The sequence below is a fragment of the Orycteropus afer genome, unplaced genomic scaffold (genome assembly GCF_000298275.1).
Source record: "Orycteropus afer afer isolate SDZICR_OR568_19922 unplaced genomic scaffold, OryAfe1.0 scaffold00194, whole genome shotgun sequence".
Taxonomy (NCBI): Eukaryota; Metazoa; Chordata; class Mammalia; order Tubulidentata; family Orycteropodidae; genus Orycteropus; species Orycteropus afer.
In genome coordinates this window covers 5,693,318-5,707,553 of record NW_006921781.1, presented here as the reverse complement: position 1 = coordinate 5,707,553, position 14,236 = coordinate 5,693,318, and the positions used below count along the sequence as shown (strand labels likewise).

Below are 14,236 nucleotides of genomic sequence, written 5' to 3'. Positions count from 1 at the left end.
AGGATTGCTTAGCTCCTTAGAGTGCAGCTTTCTTTCAAATAATCATTAATTCCACAGGTTGAGGCATGCAACAGCATCCCAAGGGACAAAGGAATTTGCATGCACACCATTCCTCCTTCTCCACTGCGGGGACACACTGCACAAATTGTTTTCTCTACCTCCTCATCACAATGGTAACCTAGTTCCATCTGTTTCACCAACAGATTCAAACTCTTTTTCCCTCCATGGCTGACTGGTTACTCTAATACTCTTCTCTGAAATCTCAAAAGCTCTCTGTGTGGATTCAGACGTCTCTCACATTGCCAGCTTACCTGCTTATTGAAAAGCCAAGACAGTTAACTTGGGGCCTTACACAGCTTTAAGGCTTCAGAACCAGCTGAAACCGAGTAAGAAGAGGAGTGAGGATGGAGAGCTCACTCCCCTAGTTTCCAGCAATTGTTTAGCAGTGACCTCCAACAATAGTAATAATAATAATACCACCAGCTTGTTGAGCAAGCTTGCTGAGCAAGAGACAGTGTACAAGAGCTTTGTATGAACTAACTCAATCTGCCCATCAAGGCTGTGATCCAAGTTGTATCACATCTTCATAGATGAGAAACATGCCCATGCCCAAACCAAACCCATTGCTGCTCAATCAGTACCAACTCATAGCAACCCCATGTGTTACAGAGCAGAACTGCTGCATAGGATTTTTGTGACTACAACCTTTACAGAATGCGATCACCAGGTCTTGCTCTTGCAGAACCTCTGGATGGGTTTAAACCACCAACCTTTAGGTTAACAGTTGAGTGCAAGTCATTTGTGTACCAAGCTGGCCTCAAACCCAGTTCCAGAGTCTTTGTTCTCAATCACTGTGCTATTGTACTGCTACCAAAAGGCAGAGTTCTCACCAGACTGTTTAAAACCAGTGTCCATTCTATCCTTCTTCTTTCCCACTATTTTCCCACACTTTCTTCCCACTTCCACCAGAAAATTCATTCTCTAATTTTAGAAGCAAGCAAGCAAAAACAAAACAAAAGAAACCAACTATCATAAACTTTTCAAAGACATAACTTCCAGTATGGAAGGGCCTAGCATAGGGTCTGTCACACAGCACGTTCTCGTACGTGTTGATTTGTGCACCCCTACTCCCTGTGTCAGGGGCCAGATCTAGGCTAGCCTTCTGGATGTTCTATTTGCGTATTGCAGTAAATGATGATAGATTTCCAGTGAGGTGCTCTGAGACTTCAGTGAATACTCTCCTCAAACGTCAAACAAAAAATTATGTCAATAATAGTTTTACAGTTGAGTGTTTTACGGTATTCCACTTTGCTCAATGATAATCTATGTATAGTACACACTAAAATACTAATCAAACAGAACATGCAATTAAGCAGAAAATTCCCTACCTCAAACCATCAGGGATCAATTAGTCAACAAGCATTTACTGCATACTTACTATTTGCCCAGGCCTGCCTGGGCATCTTGGATCATGAAAAAAGAGGAGACAGAACCTGTCTCTTCTCTCAGGAGCTTAAAATCTAATTGTGATGGGCACATTTGAAAGGGGATTAGCACATTCAAAGGAGTAAGGAATAGCATGATGCCTAACATATAGCAAGCGCTCAATGTTGGTTGAATGAGTAAATAAACGAACAACTTACTGTCATGACAAGGTATATGACAAGGGAATGCATACTGTAGTTGTTCAGACAAAAGAAAGAAAAATGCAGACTGGAATAATCAAAGAAAGTTTTGAAGGATGAATAGGCATCTCAGTCAGGGGCAAGAGCATAAACAAAAGCCTAGAGATGAGAACTGAAGACAGAATATTTGGGGGCAGGAAGGAGAGACGCTTGACCCGAAAGGCATGCATTTGGTGATGAGAGAGTGCGGAGGCTATGAAGTAGGGCTGAAGAGTTAGGCTCAATGGGGCGGCCAACTGCGAACCATTGAAGGTTCTTGGGCAGCGGAAGGACATGATGAAATAGGTGATTTAGGAAGATTAGTTTGGCAATGGTGCGTGGAATGAACTGGAGGCTGAAGAGAATGAATAAAGGAAATTTTATTTGGTGTATGTGTGTGCAAAACAAAGGAGCTGCCAATTTTATAGTTTTCAGGGACTTCCTCGTAAAATCAGAATTGACTTTGGGGGGACCGGGAGCAGGAGGTAGTGCTTTTTATATTTTGCAGCCCAACTTCAAACCTTGGCCACACCTTAAGGTACCAACTCCTCACAGCTCAGTTTACCCACCCATCAAGAAGTGGTTATGAGGCTTTATTTGAGAGAGGGATGTTGTAATTGGGCACAATTACTGAAAATGCAAATGATGAAGAAAGTGTTGGCCCCACATAAGCACGTTAGTACATTTAGTAGCATTCAAAGACACTTAAGTCATTTCCTTAGGAAGCTCTATTTGGCCCTTTTTCAATCCAGAGTGGCATTTTTATGATCATAACTGATAGCAGGTGTTTGTGAAGAAATCGATTAGTATGCAGGGATGGAAATTACATTTTCCAAATGAATTGCATAGTCTGCAAGATACGCTGAAATCTGTGTAGCAAAATGCAAGCAGCTATAAAGCATGTGCCAGCAACATTATTTAAATAAATTATCCAAACATAAATACATACAGGGACATGCACCCTCCATTATTTTAGGGCTCTCCTACAAGCCTATGGAATGGTACTGCTGACAAGTTCTTATTCATGGCAGAGCCAAGTGACCACTGTGCCTGCCAAGCAGGATGCAATGCCATTTGCACTGCTAGAACAGGAATGTGATATCATCATATAAAAAAACAACAGCTGTAGCTCCCACCCCCTCACCCCCCAAAAAATAATACCATAGCCAATCCCATCAACATTTTTCTAATTGGGGTAATAACTGATTTATATTCCTGATGAAATGATTTCAAGCTTGCTATTTATTTATTTATTTATTTTTGGTTACTCATGTGGCAGCAAAGTCATTCTCTTCTAAAAGGTGGGAAATTGTGTATTGACTCCATTTAATTACAGGCCACCTGTTTGGAAATACTATTCCACATCATACCACAGTCCTGGACCTATCCCTTGGACAAGGCTTCGTGGGGAGAGGCTAGATTAGGTTTCTTGGACCAAAGCTGTAAAAGGAACAATGTTCTACTCATTGCTGACTTTAATATAATGTCTGCGTGTGTTACAGGTTCAGGAACTTGAAAGGTCAACTGTTCATTTCTCTGTTTTCCCTTTAGTTCTTTCTGTGACACTGTCTTAAATTAAACAGCTTTGGCAAATGTGTAATCGAGCTTCTATGATAAAATCTATGCTTGAGAGACTCCACAAGAAATCCACTATTCAAATAAGGATAAGGATTAAATATAAGCGACAGTAGGTATCTCTCTGTAAGATTCCCTGAGGAGTGCACTGTGCTCCAATAAATGGAATATTTAGCTAAGAGCCACTGCTGTAGATTACCAATTTTCAAAGAAAGGAGAAAAAAAAAGAAGAATGTAATATGTCACTTTAAGTATAAACTACATTGAGCATAGTTAAATATTTCTTTGGTAATTTAAAAAATAATTCTGAATCCAGTGGTGCCTCTGGATTATCATTAATCAATTCACCAGTAAATTATTTATTGAAAAGCCAGGTGGAAGAAGCTGTGGCTTACACCAGACGGCCATTTAACATGCCATGAGTTTGTATTTGCTCGATACCTTGGAAAAATTCTGGTTACTGGAATTTTCTGATGGGATCAAACATGAAACAGCACCACTGAAATATGTTTTCTAAAAAAGATTAAACTGTTTTAAAAATTAGCACCAGACTATTAAAACTACCAGAATTATAGCAGTATATGAAAATTGATCCAAAGATTTAATTTCACTGTAGACAAGTTTAAAGGTATTAGAGCACCTTGCTGTACCCTTTACCAAACCCCACGTAAACCATTATTCTTTACATTAATTATGGTCAAAGTGACCTCCCATTCTGTCTCCTGTATTACTTACTGTGTTTCCATGGGAACAGATAATGATGTGCTTAACTTCTTTAAGTAAATAATCTGGGGAAAGCCTTGAAATCTCACTCTTACCAGCCTGAGCCAGACTCAGAAAAATAATTAGCACTATATGAAAAAAATGTAAGTTATTTTGGGTTATGTCCCAGAAAGCTGACAGCATGTTAATAACTTGTTCATGCTCAGGCAAGATGCAACTAAATAATAAAACACTTTAACATATTGTTTCTAACAATATCTGCATTTCTCAAGAACTGCTAGTCTCTGGGGAGCTCCGTGTGGTTAGCATTCTGTCCTCACATTGCCACTTGTCCTCCTGGAATGTTGAGATGATGATGCCGGATTGTACGTTTTCCTCCCCAGCTCCAATAAAGTCCTTTTCAAGGATTTCTTCTGCTACTGCCAAGATAGTTGTGCTGATAGGCTCAGGAGATGATGGCCCAGCCTCCAGGCTTGAGAGACATCATCACCACAATACCTGTGTACCTTTAACAGCTCCCGCGTCCTCGGTAACTATTCCTTCACATCCCTTGTGAGAGGTGCTACCCTGATAACCCTGTACTTGGAAGCTCTCCAGGCTCAGTCTGCTTCTCTGCATTCTGAATCTTCTTACTCGTTGTCTGGGGTCTTCAATGCCTACTCTGTGGCAGGGACATAAAGTTGTGTACCAAAATACATGCTTCTCATTGCACATTGTGCCTGAGAAGTGACTGTGCTAGGATTATCTGTGCCTGTTGTGCTGTCACTGATTCTGCCTCATGATGACCCCATGTGACAGAGAAGAACTTCCAGGTAGAGTTTTCTTGGCTATAATCTTTATGGAATCAGATTGCCATGGAGTCTTTCTCCCATGGAGCTGCAGCTAGGTTTGAACTGCCAACCTTTTGGTCAGCAGACCAATGCTTGACCAATTAATGAAATGTGAGAGTAGGTGATATGTGCTTTCTGCCCAATCTTGTACTCTCTCTACTGCTGCTGGACACAGGGGACTCTGTATCACAAGATGGAATGGGCCTGGGTTACACATGGAGGAGAGTTGCCCATGGACCAAGAATGTCTGCCTTGGACTGTCCTGTGCTCAAGAAATAACTTTTGTTGTTTTTGTTAATAAGCTACTGAAAATTTGGGTGTATTTGTATAGCATCAGATGTTACCCTCACCCAGTGTTGCCGAAACTTTGGGTTGTGTCAGAAACTCCTGTTAAAACGCATGTTCCTGGTCCCTATCTTCAGCAGTTTCCAATGTAGTAAGTCCCAAGTGGGCCTGAGAATTAGCAGTCTTACAAGCTCCCAGGTGGTGCTGGTGCCCCTACTTTGAGAACCACTGCGCATTCTGTCATCAGGCTTCTGAACTGAGGTGCTATGGTTAGCTTGTTGGGGCAAATATTTCTGAAGGAACCACATACTTGGTTTTTCATGTTTCATTCCTTGATCTTCTCTTCTGTGACCCTCTGCTCCATGATCTGCACCTGTGGAGGCAGTCCCATCCCCCACCAGGCCCAGAGCCCATTGCCCCAGGACAATATCCTGAGCACCTCTTTTCAGGGTGAGAGAGAAATCTGGGCAAAAGGTACAGTTGCTACTCTCTTTTCCTTCTCCCAGTTTCTCCAAATAATGGTGGTAGCAGCAGTAGCATTGGAAGTAACAGTCATACCTAATAAGTTTTGAGCTTTACTATGTGCCAGGAGTCACCTATGGGTGGCACAAACAGTTAAGTGTTGGACTACTAACTGAAAGATTGGTGGTTTGAACTTACCCAGAGGTGCCTTGGAAGAAGGGCCTGGCAATCTGCTTCTGAAAGGTCACAGCCATGAAAACCTGTGGAGCAGTTGTACGCTGCACACATGGGGTCTCCATGAGTCAGAATCAACTTGACAGCAACTGGTTTGGCTTTGGTTTGGTATGTGCTAGACACTGTGCTAAGCACATTACATACTCCATCTCTTTTAATCCTCACACAAACATGATATAGAAAATACATTTATTATTTCTATTTCAAAGGTGGTGGAACTGAGATTCAGAGAGGTGGAGGTTGCATGGCTCATTCGAGGATCCAGGGTTGACACACAGGAACTGCAACTCCATAACCCATACCTGAATCTTCTGATCGGATGCCTGGGATCTCCATCAGGGAAGCCTCTGGTCCTAGTAAGTGCTTCAGCTAAAGACAGCACACAACTGGGGGTGCTACTGTGGGGGCTGGTTTGTTGAGAGAGGTAAAGCATTCCATTTTTGCCTCTGTCTGATAATGTTCTGTCAGAGATAGGTTCTGCTATGAAAGCAGAGAGAAGGAAAAAAAAATGAAAAAAACCTCACTGCCATCTTGTTGTTGTTGTTGTTGTTGTTTGCCATCGAGTCGGCCCCGACTCATAGTGACCCCTCCTTGGGTTTCCGAGGCAGTATCACTACGGAAGTAGGATTGCCCAACCTTCCTTCCGAGGAGTAGCTGGTGGGTTTGAACCGCCTGCCTTCTGGTTAGCAGTCAAGTGCCTTAGCCACTATGCTACCAGAGCTCCCATCTAGTCGATTCCAACTCACAGCAACCCCCCATGGGGTTTCCAAGGCTGTAAATCTTTAGAGAAGTAGACAGCCCCAACTTCCGTCTACACAGCAGCTGGTGGACTCGAACCAGTGACCTTTTGGTTAGCAGCCAAATGCCTTAACCACTACGTCACCAGAGCTCCTTATGCAAGCAGAAAGGCAGGCCCTATTTAAAAACAAAACAACAGTGTATATCCTCAGAGGAGAAACTTAGGAATGATCGTGTGGAAATTAAACTCATTCTCTGCAAGTCCTCAGGGCTGAGCCTGACATTCTCTGGAAGCTGCTAAGGGATCCTTCTTTATACGCTGCATCTTTATCCTCTGCAACACTGACACACGCTAATTGCTGAGCTTACGAGCCCCGGGGTGGTTCACACTGCTGTTAAGAGATTTGTACTCAAAGACTCATGCAGATTTCTGGGACTCCTGAAGAACCAAAGTCAGAGTGCCCATCCCACCCATAAAAACTCATCCACGTTTTGCTTATATAAGTGTCCTGTGTCTTCCTTCAGTTTGAGCAAAGGTGGCGGAAGCTCTTTCCCCAGGTCTACTCTGAAAGGACTGATGATAGCCAGGGACAGGAGGACTCCCATCCTCCTAAGTCCAAATCAAGTCTCTGTTGCTGCCAGTGCTTGTGGCCATCCGGGGAGCCAGAAAGCCTCACGGGATGTTTGCCTGCTGGCCAATGGCCACTAGACAACCTATTATGGCACCAACAAACCACCATCGATCTGTTTGTCAGTAGCACCTGTATCACCACTGAAGCAGTAATCTTCCTCAAATTGCTCACTCAAATTCCTTCTGCTACATGTTCGCAGGATTATTATTATTACAACTTCGCATTGACATAACATTTTATATTTGGAGTGTGTAGTACAGTCTGCGCATTAGCTATTATTAATGAGAGATAAACAGAAGCACAAAGCAGTTTCTATTTCCATCGTTGTGTGAGGCCAGCGGAATAAGAGTAATTTGAAGAGCGCAGGTAAACTGGATCCTGTTATTACAATGGCTTAAATGTGAGTCTGGAGGCACAGGCAACAGCAGGTGACTTAGGGGAAAAAGTCCTCCACCCCTCGCCCCTCCCTCCACATAGCTCTTCCTGAAAAAAAGCCCGTGTGCATCAGCACCAGGGCCTCTGAAGCTGCTGGGCTACCCATACCATTGGGATGTGCATAATGCCTTATTGCTTTTCCTTTTTTTGTTATTATCCTTTGAGTCCTCCCCCAGCCACTCACATTTTCCTCCAAGGAAAATAAGCAAAGGAAAGCTGTATACCTGTTCATCCAGGAGCGGGAGGAGCCTGCCATTTAAAAATGTTGTTGAAGGCTTCCAGGTCAGGTGAGAAGCACAGCGAGCGAAACAGGTGCCCAAGGGCAATCTCTAAGTTTGGGTGGGTGGGGTGCATGTGTGTTTGTGTAAGCGTGCTTCCTCTTACGGCCTTCTCTGGCACTCCCTTGGACTTGCACCCAGGGGCAAGTGCCTCCCCTCTGCCTGCCCCTAGGTAAGGGCTGCTTTTAGAATCCTGGGGCAACACTAAACATGTAAACAGAAGCTGCGTGCCCACTCTAGGCCAAACTGAGGCAGGGGTGGGCGTGGGATGTCAGCCCCTGCCAGCCCTCAAGGGCTCTCAGCCCAGCAGCACACAGATACGGAAGCTGGTGGAAGCAGTTTAAGACTGCTCCAGGTCCGGCAGCAAGAGACAAGGGCAGATGGATTCTGGCTGGGGAATCAGACCCTAGAGAAGGGCGCTCCCCTGGAGAAGGTGTGGTTTGAGCTGGGCCTCGGAGTAGGGCTCACACCTTGATTTGCTGAAGGGAAACAAGAGGGGGGCTGCCATACAGAGGAAACCTTCATCAAAGGACAATTTGCAGAAGGAGAAGGTGCCTAGGCTGGTAGGACAACATCAGTGGGAGGGAGAGAGGAGGAGGCTGCATTTTTACATCACCTTAAATCTACACAAAGAACTCTGGTGGCATAGTGAGTAAGGCAATTTGAAAGCTAACCAGGTCAATGGTTCAAACTCACCAGCTGCTCTGAGGGAGCAAGATGGGGAATCTACTTCTATAAAGATTTACACTGTTGGAAACCCAATGAGGGTTGCTGTGTGAATCGACTCAGTGGCCGTGGGTTTGTTTATTTTATTTTTTTTTTTGGGGGGGGCGGTTAAATCCAGACAGGAGACGAGTTAAAAGGGAAGCATTTTTTCCTCTACTCTCTGTTCTCTTTTGTTTAGACTTGTTTTCTTTTTCACTTTCAATCCCATTTCTAAGATACAAGATACTTTTTTTCCTGTCATCTGGTGGCTTTAAAGTTTCTTTTTTTAGACCGGTCAGACTTAGACAAACCAAGAGAGATCAATCACACAATGAAAGTATTGGGGCACCCACCCTCACAGATAGATCCCCTCTCTGGGGCAGAGACCACTGCTAGTACATTTTGCTTAGTGTGATTTCACACCACCAAGCAGTTGGTTATCCAAAGGGAGGTGTCTTAAACAGCACCCGGCTCCTATAACTAATTATTCCTCTCATTTCTTCATCACCTGTTTTGCCTCTTAACTTGCAAATGTCCTTCCATCAAATGGCTATTTCTTTGTGATTTTCTTCAAGATATCATCCCCTCAAGAAGTGATGCTTTTCTTCTATTATCCCTCTTTACTACTACTACTATTATATTCTCTTTCACTCTTACACACACACACACACACACACACACAACAGGTAGTTTTACTACATAAAACATATCCACACTATGAAATGGGAAATGAAACTCAGCCCAAACCAAGAGTATGTTCTCAAAATCTAGGCAAGGAACAGTCATTGACTTACTCACAAGTTTATATTTAATAACACTAGTGCTAACAATGATGGCTTGAGTCAGAGCTTCAAACCAGCTCTTCCCAGTTCAGCCATGGCTGACAAAGTGAAATCAGAAAGGATCTGAATTTGTAAAATGTAGCTGAACTGGAACAGTAACCAAAAGAGGGAAAATTAAGGGTGGATGCCTGCTAGAAATTTAATCTCTCTCTTAGAAAACAAGGGTTATGTTCATATTGCATGGCAACCAAATCTCTAGACCAGTAGTCAAAAACAATGGTGCCCCACTCAAAGATGGTAGCTGACCTTGCTGCTTAGAATGCGTGTTGCTCTTTACAATCCTGGCAATAATCCCATATTCCACATCAGGCTCCTAAAAGGGCTCACTATGCCTCTCCCAAGCCTCCCATTCCAGGACTTCAACCCATAATTTTTCCTGTTCTGGCTGTCATTCCACTTCATCGACAATGATTGAACCAATTTGAACTCCTGACTTGAATAGAAAGGCCTTTTCTTCTCTCAGTTAATCCTGACTATCCAGCCCACTTTTGTGCTTGGTAGTAAACAGTAGGCTTGGGCTGCCCATGAAGTATCCTCCTCCCCACCAGCCTTATCGCCACTGCTGTCACTGACCTGGAAACACTTTTTTGTGGCTGGGATTAGGATAATTCCCATCCTCAGTCAAGTTAGGATGACCCTAGTATGAACCAGTGGTAACTAGAAAGTGTGATTCTAATGCATGCCAAAGTTTTAGAACTACTTCCTTAGCTATTAAGGACCAGATCCATATTTCCTAATGCTTTCTTCACAACTTTCTTCTAGTCTTTTTTTCCCCCCCCTTATTTTTCTTGATACCTGCTTTCTTTCAGCCTTTTCTAACAGCTTCTCTGTTAGTGAAACAACCTTCTCCTCTCCAGCTTTCTCATCCACCCCGGCCTTCTTGGCTTCTCTGCATTCCGCCTTGTCTTTTCACATCCTATTTGTCTAGCTACTGACTTCTATTTGGACACTACTTAGGGCCTCTCCTGTGATGATACTGTGACTGAATGCTTTCATAAATCCTCCAGGCAGTGTCTCCAAAACACATTCTTCTGATCTACTGATGTTGTTGTGTATTATTTTCCTTTGCAGCTATATTTCTGGAGAAAGATTCTGGGCAGCAGGTTTGTAGCTTGTACCCAGGAGAGGCCAAGGCAGACCTCTGTGCTCTGTGGGAACTTATCATCCTTGACTAAGGGTCCATGCCAACATCTTCACTGTAGGAGGGGAGGCCCTGCCTCTATGCAAGCTCGTTCCAGGCCAGCCTACATCTCCCCAGCCTACACAGCTTGGCAAATGTTTAGGAATTTCTGCTTCCTCTCTCACCACTGATGGTTAAGAAAAATGTCCCTGGCTATTTTCCTAGAGCCAGAGAAAAGCAAGGACTTTGTCCCTGGTTCTCATTACATCTGTATGCATTAGCCTACCCTCCTTGCCCCACTCCCACCCCCAAAACAAACCTTTTTTTTCCCAATCAAAGCTTTTTTTTTTCTCAATTAATCTAAACCTGCACCAAATGCACCTGGCACAGTCCCGGTAAAGGAAATTCCCCATTGTTTATACTTACACTAATAAACACAACTTTCCCCTTTGCTCCCTTATTGCAGCTCATCCCAGTCATTTGCTCTCCACTAGACATTTAAATCTATTGCTCCATTTTTATTTCTTCTCATTCTCCTATTTTATTACCTCACCTCAGCCTGTTTCCTTGTTTTTTTCCCTTTCCCACTTATTACTGACAGCCATCAATCTGCATGTTACATCTCAGTGGTTTTCAATCCTCTGTGCATCAGAATAACGGGGGGGGGGGTATACAAAGCTCACTAGAGAACCCCCCCCAAAAAAAAAACCCACTGCCATCCAGTTTATTCTGCCTCATAGTGACTCCCATTGGGTTTCCAAGGTGGTAAATCTTTACCGAAGTAGATTGCTGTCTTCCTTCCACAGGGTTTGAACCACCAACCTTCTGGTTAGCAGTCAAATGCCTTAGGCACTATGATACCAGAGCTCCTTAGGTGAATGAGAACCACTCATTTATATCCTTTGTTATTGTTCACTGGTATCGACTATTCCACATTTCTACAGTATTTGATATTTGTAAAATGCCACAGAATTCCTTAATTTGTCTCTCAACCACATCAAGGATCCTCTCTTAGGATGCGCTTTATGTTACCACTGAGGAAGCTGAGGCTTAGAGAAGGAACAGCTAAACTAGAAACAAAGCCAAGATACCTCATGTGGTATCTGACCTCACCTGGCTCACAGTTCTTTCTTCACTCTCTTCAGTGACTCTAAACTCTCTTTTCCTGGGACACAAATTCTCACTCTTGGAGCCACTTCCTCAGAGAATTCCTAATGAATTGACCACTCAAATAACCTTTCTCTTCAAAAGAGAAAACCCAGGTCTGTCAGCTTGACCGTTTTCAGGTAGGTCCAGAAAATGAGAAGGAAACCTGGAAGGAAGCTTGCCCAAAACTTATTTTCAGAGTTCTTGATTTTTCATCCATTCAGATGAGACCAGCCACATTCTTCAATGAGACACATCTTCTCATTACTCCTTTTCATCTCCAGAGCTTGAGTGCTACAAAATCCTGCTTCAACCAATTCAACATTTGTCTTCTGTGAGTCCTTGGGCAGGGAAAAGTGCATGCATTTTAAAAACTGTCTGGGTGGCTAAATTATAGCAATATTTCCCTGGGACTGACTTGTTCAGATGTTAAATTCCTCTATCTTGAGCATGATAACCTTTGTCACATCTCCACAAAAAGCAGTTTTTGCTTTGCTCATTAAAATGATTTGTTTTGAGTTTGTGATGTGTATAATTTTTCAGGTAGCAATGTTTTATTCTTACTAGCAACTGCTTAAAAAGCCTGTGAAGTGCTGAAGCACCAGTTAAGCATTATTAATCAAACGCTAAATGCTTTTAAACAGCTCTGCCTCTTTTTCTAATTGAGAAATAGAGCTGTTTGGGTAAGTTTATGAGGTGACCTTGATTGAATTAAAGAGGTCAGGGATGAACAGACTTCAAACCCATATTCAATGATTTTAAAGAAATAACTTCACTCCAATTAGGCAAGAATTAGCATGAAATATTTAGTTTCTAAAAGGTTAAAAGAATCCCTCTGAGACTGGAGCTCCTGTTACTACCTTTCTACTGAACATGAGAAAGAAGGCACTCTAGATAGTTTTATAGAAAGTGCTTTGCTAACATAGCGTTGATGAGTTGGCATCAATGATAACATCCTTTAGGAGCTTAAACGTTACACCATCGTACATAAAGTCCAATTTAAATATTAATTTCTATTTTAAAAGACCAAGGACCTAACAACTTTCAACTGCTAAACAAGTCAAGATATATTTTCCATATTCAGTAATTTGAACTGAGTTCCAAAAAAAAGTTTCAAATGTTACCTTCATCTTTTCTCTCTTCTTCCTCTTAGATCCACCCTTGACCTTGCCTTAGTCTTCCTGTTTCTAATGACCTGAAAGAATGGCATATTCTTCCTGCCCTAAAGAGGAACATAGAGTCTCCCAAATATAACATGATGAAAGCCAGAATCCATGGAGAAGTGAAGAGGGCTGGACACTTGTGGAGGGTTAGGGACCACTGTGTGTTTCTGGGGTGAGTAGGAGCAGTCCTGATAGGAATACCTATCTGCGTCCCACAGTTTTGCTCCTGTCAGTCCCAAAGAGAGGCAGTGGTGGTTCAGTGGTAGAATTCTTGCCTTTCATGTATGAGACCCAGGGTTTGATTCCCAGCCAGTGTACCTCACACACAGCCACCACATGTCTGCCAGTTGGAGACTTTTGTGTTGCTATAATGGTGAATAGGTTTCAGCCTAGTTTGCAGACTATGCCAGGAAGAAAGGCCTGGTGATTTACTGAAAAAAATGGAAAAAAAAAAAAAATCCAATGAAAACCTGATGGATCACAACAGTTTAAAACCTTTGTTCTGATACATTTGAGGTTGCCAAGGGTCAAGGCTGAGTTGAGGGCACCTAACCACCACCACCACCACCACCACCACCACCACCACCACCACCATTCAGAGTGTCATGTAATAAGGATTAGACATAGGAAGTGCCAGAGGGGGATAAGATGAAGAATAGTGACTTTGAATCCAGACAGTCTTAGCTAATCCTAGCTCAGCCACTATGAGACTTTGGGCAAGTTACTAAACTTTCATGAAACTTAAGGGTCCTTATGTGAAAAATGTGGTCAATACTGTGAAGATTAACAAGGAAGTATTATTTTTGTCTAGAATGAAATGCAAAAATACCCACCAACAGATTAAACATTTACTCTTTCTGGTTTTAATTTCCTATTCATTCATTTAACAAATTCTCATCCAACCACTATATGCAAAGCAATGTGCTGGGCTATGTGGGGACATCCAAGGAGGAAAACACCCTGAGCCAGTCTCTAAGGAACACATGCTGTGGAAGGTCTTCCATCTCAGCATGTTTTCACCTTTATTTGCTTAAAAAAAAAAAAAAACAAAAAACAACTAAACAACCTTCTCCAGGGATAAGACAGTTCGGACCAATAGGTTTACACAAATTATTCTCATAAACTATCAGTTCCCGTAGACGTCTAATGTTAGAGGTTAGTTGCTGTCAAGTCCACTCCAACTCATGGCAACCTTCCGTATAATAGAATGAAACACTGCCTAATCCTGCACCATCTTCGTGTTTACTGTTGCTGTGTGGCTATTGTGTCAATCCAACTTACTGAGTATTTCACTTGTTTTCCATAACCTTCTATGATGTCTTTTTCTAATGATTGGTCTTTCCTGAAGGTGTTTCCAAAGTAAGCAAGATAAAATCTCCATCTTTGCTTCTAAGGAGCATTATG

The 14,236-nt window shown here is 42.6% G+C and overlaps 1 protein-coding gene across 1 annotated transcript in view; it reads right to left on the bottom strand.

Moving 5' to 3' along the window:
* ENOX1 (ecto-NOX disulfide-thiol exchanger 1) overlaps positions 1 to 14,236 on the bottom strand; it is a 365,674-nt gene that overhangs the window by 173,767 nt on the left and 177,671 nt on the right. The gene's annotated exons all lie outside the window — the stretch shown is intronic.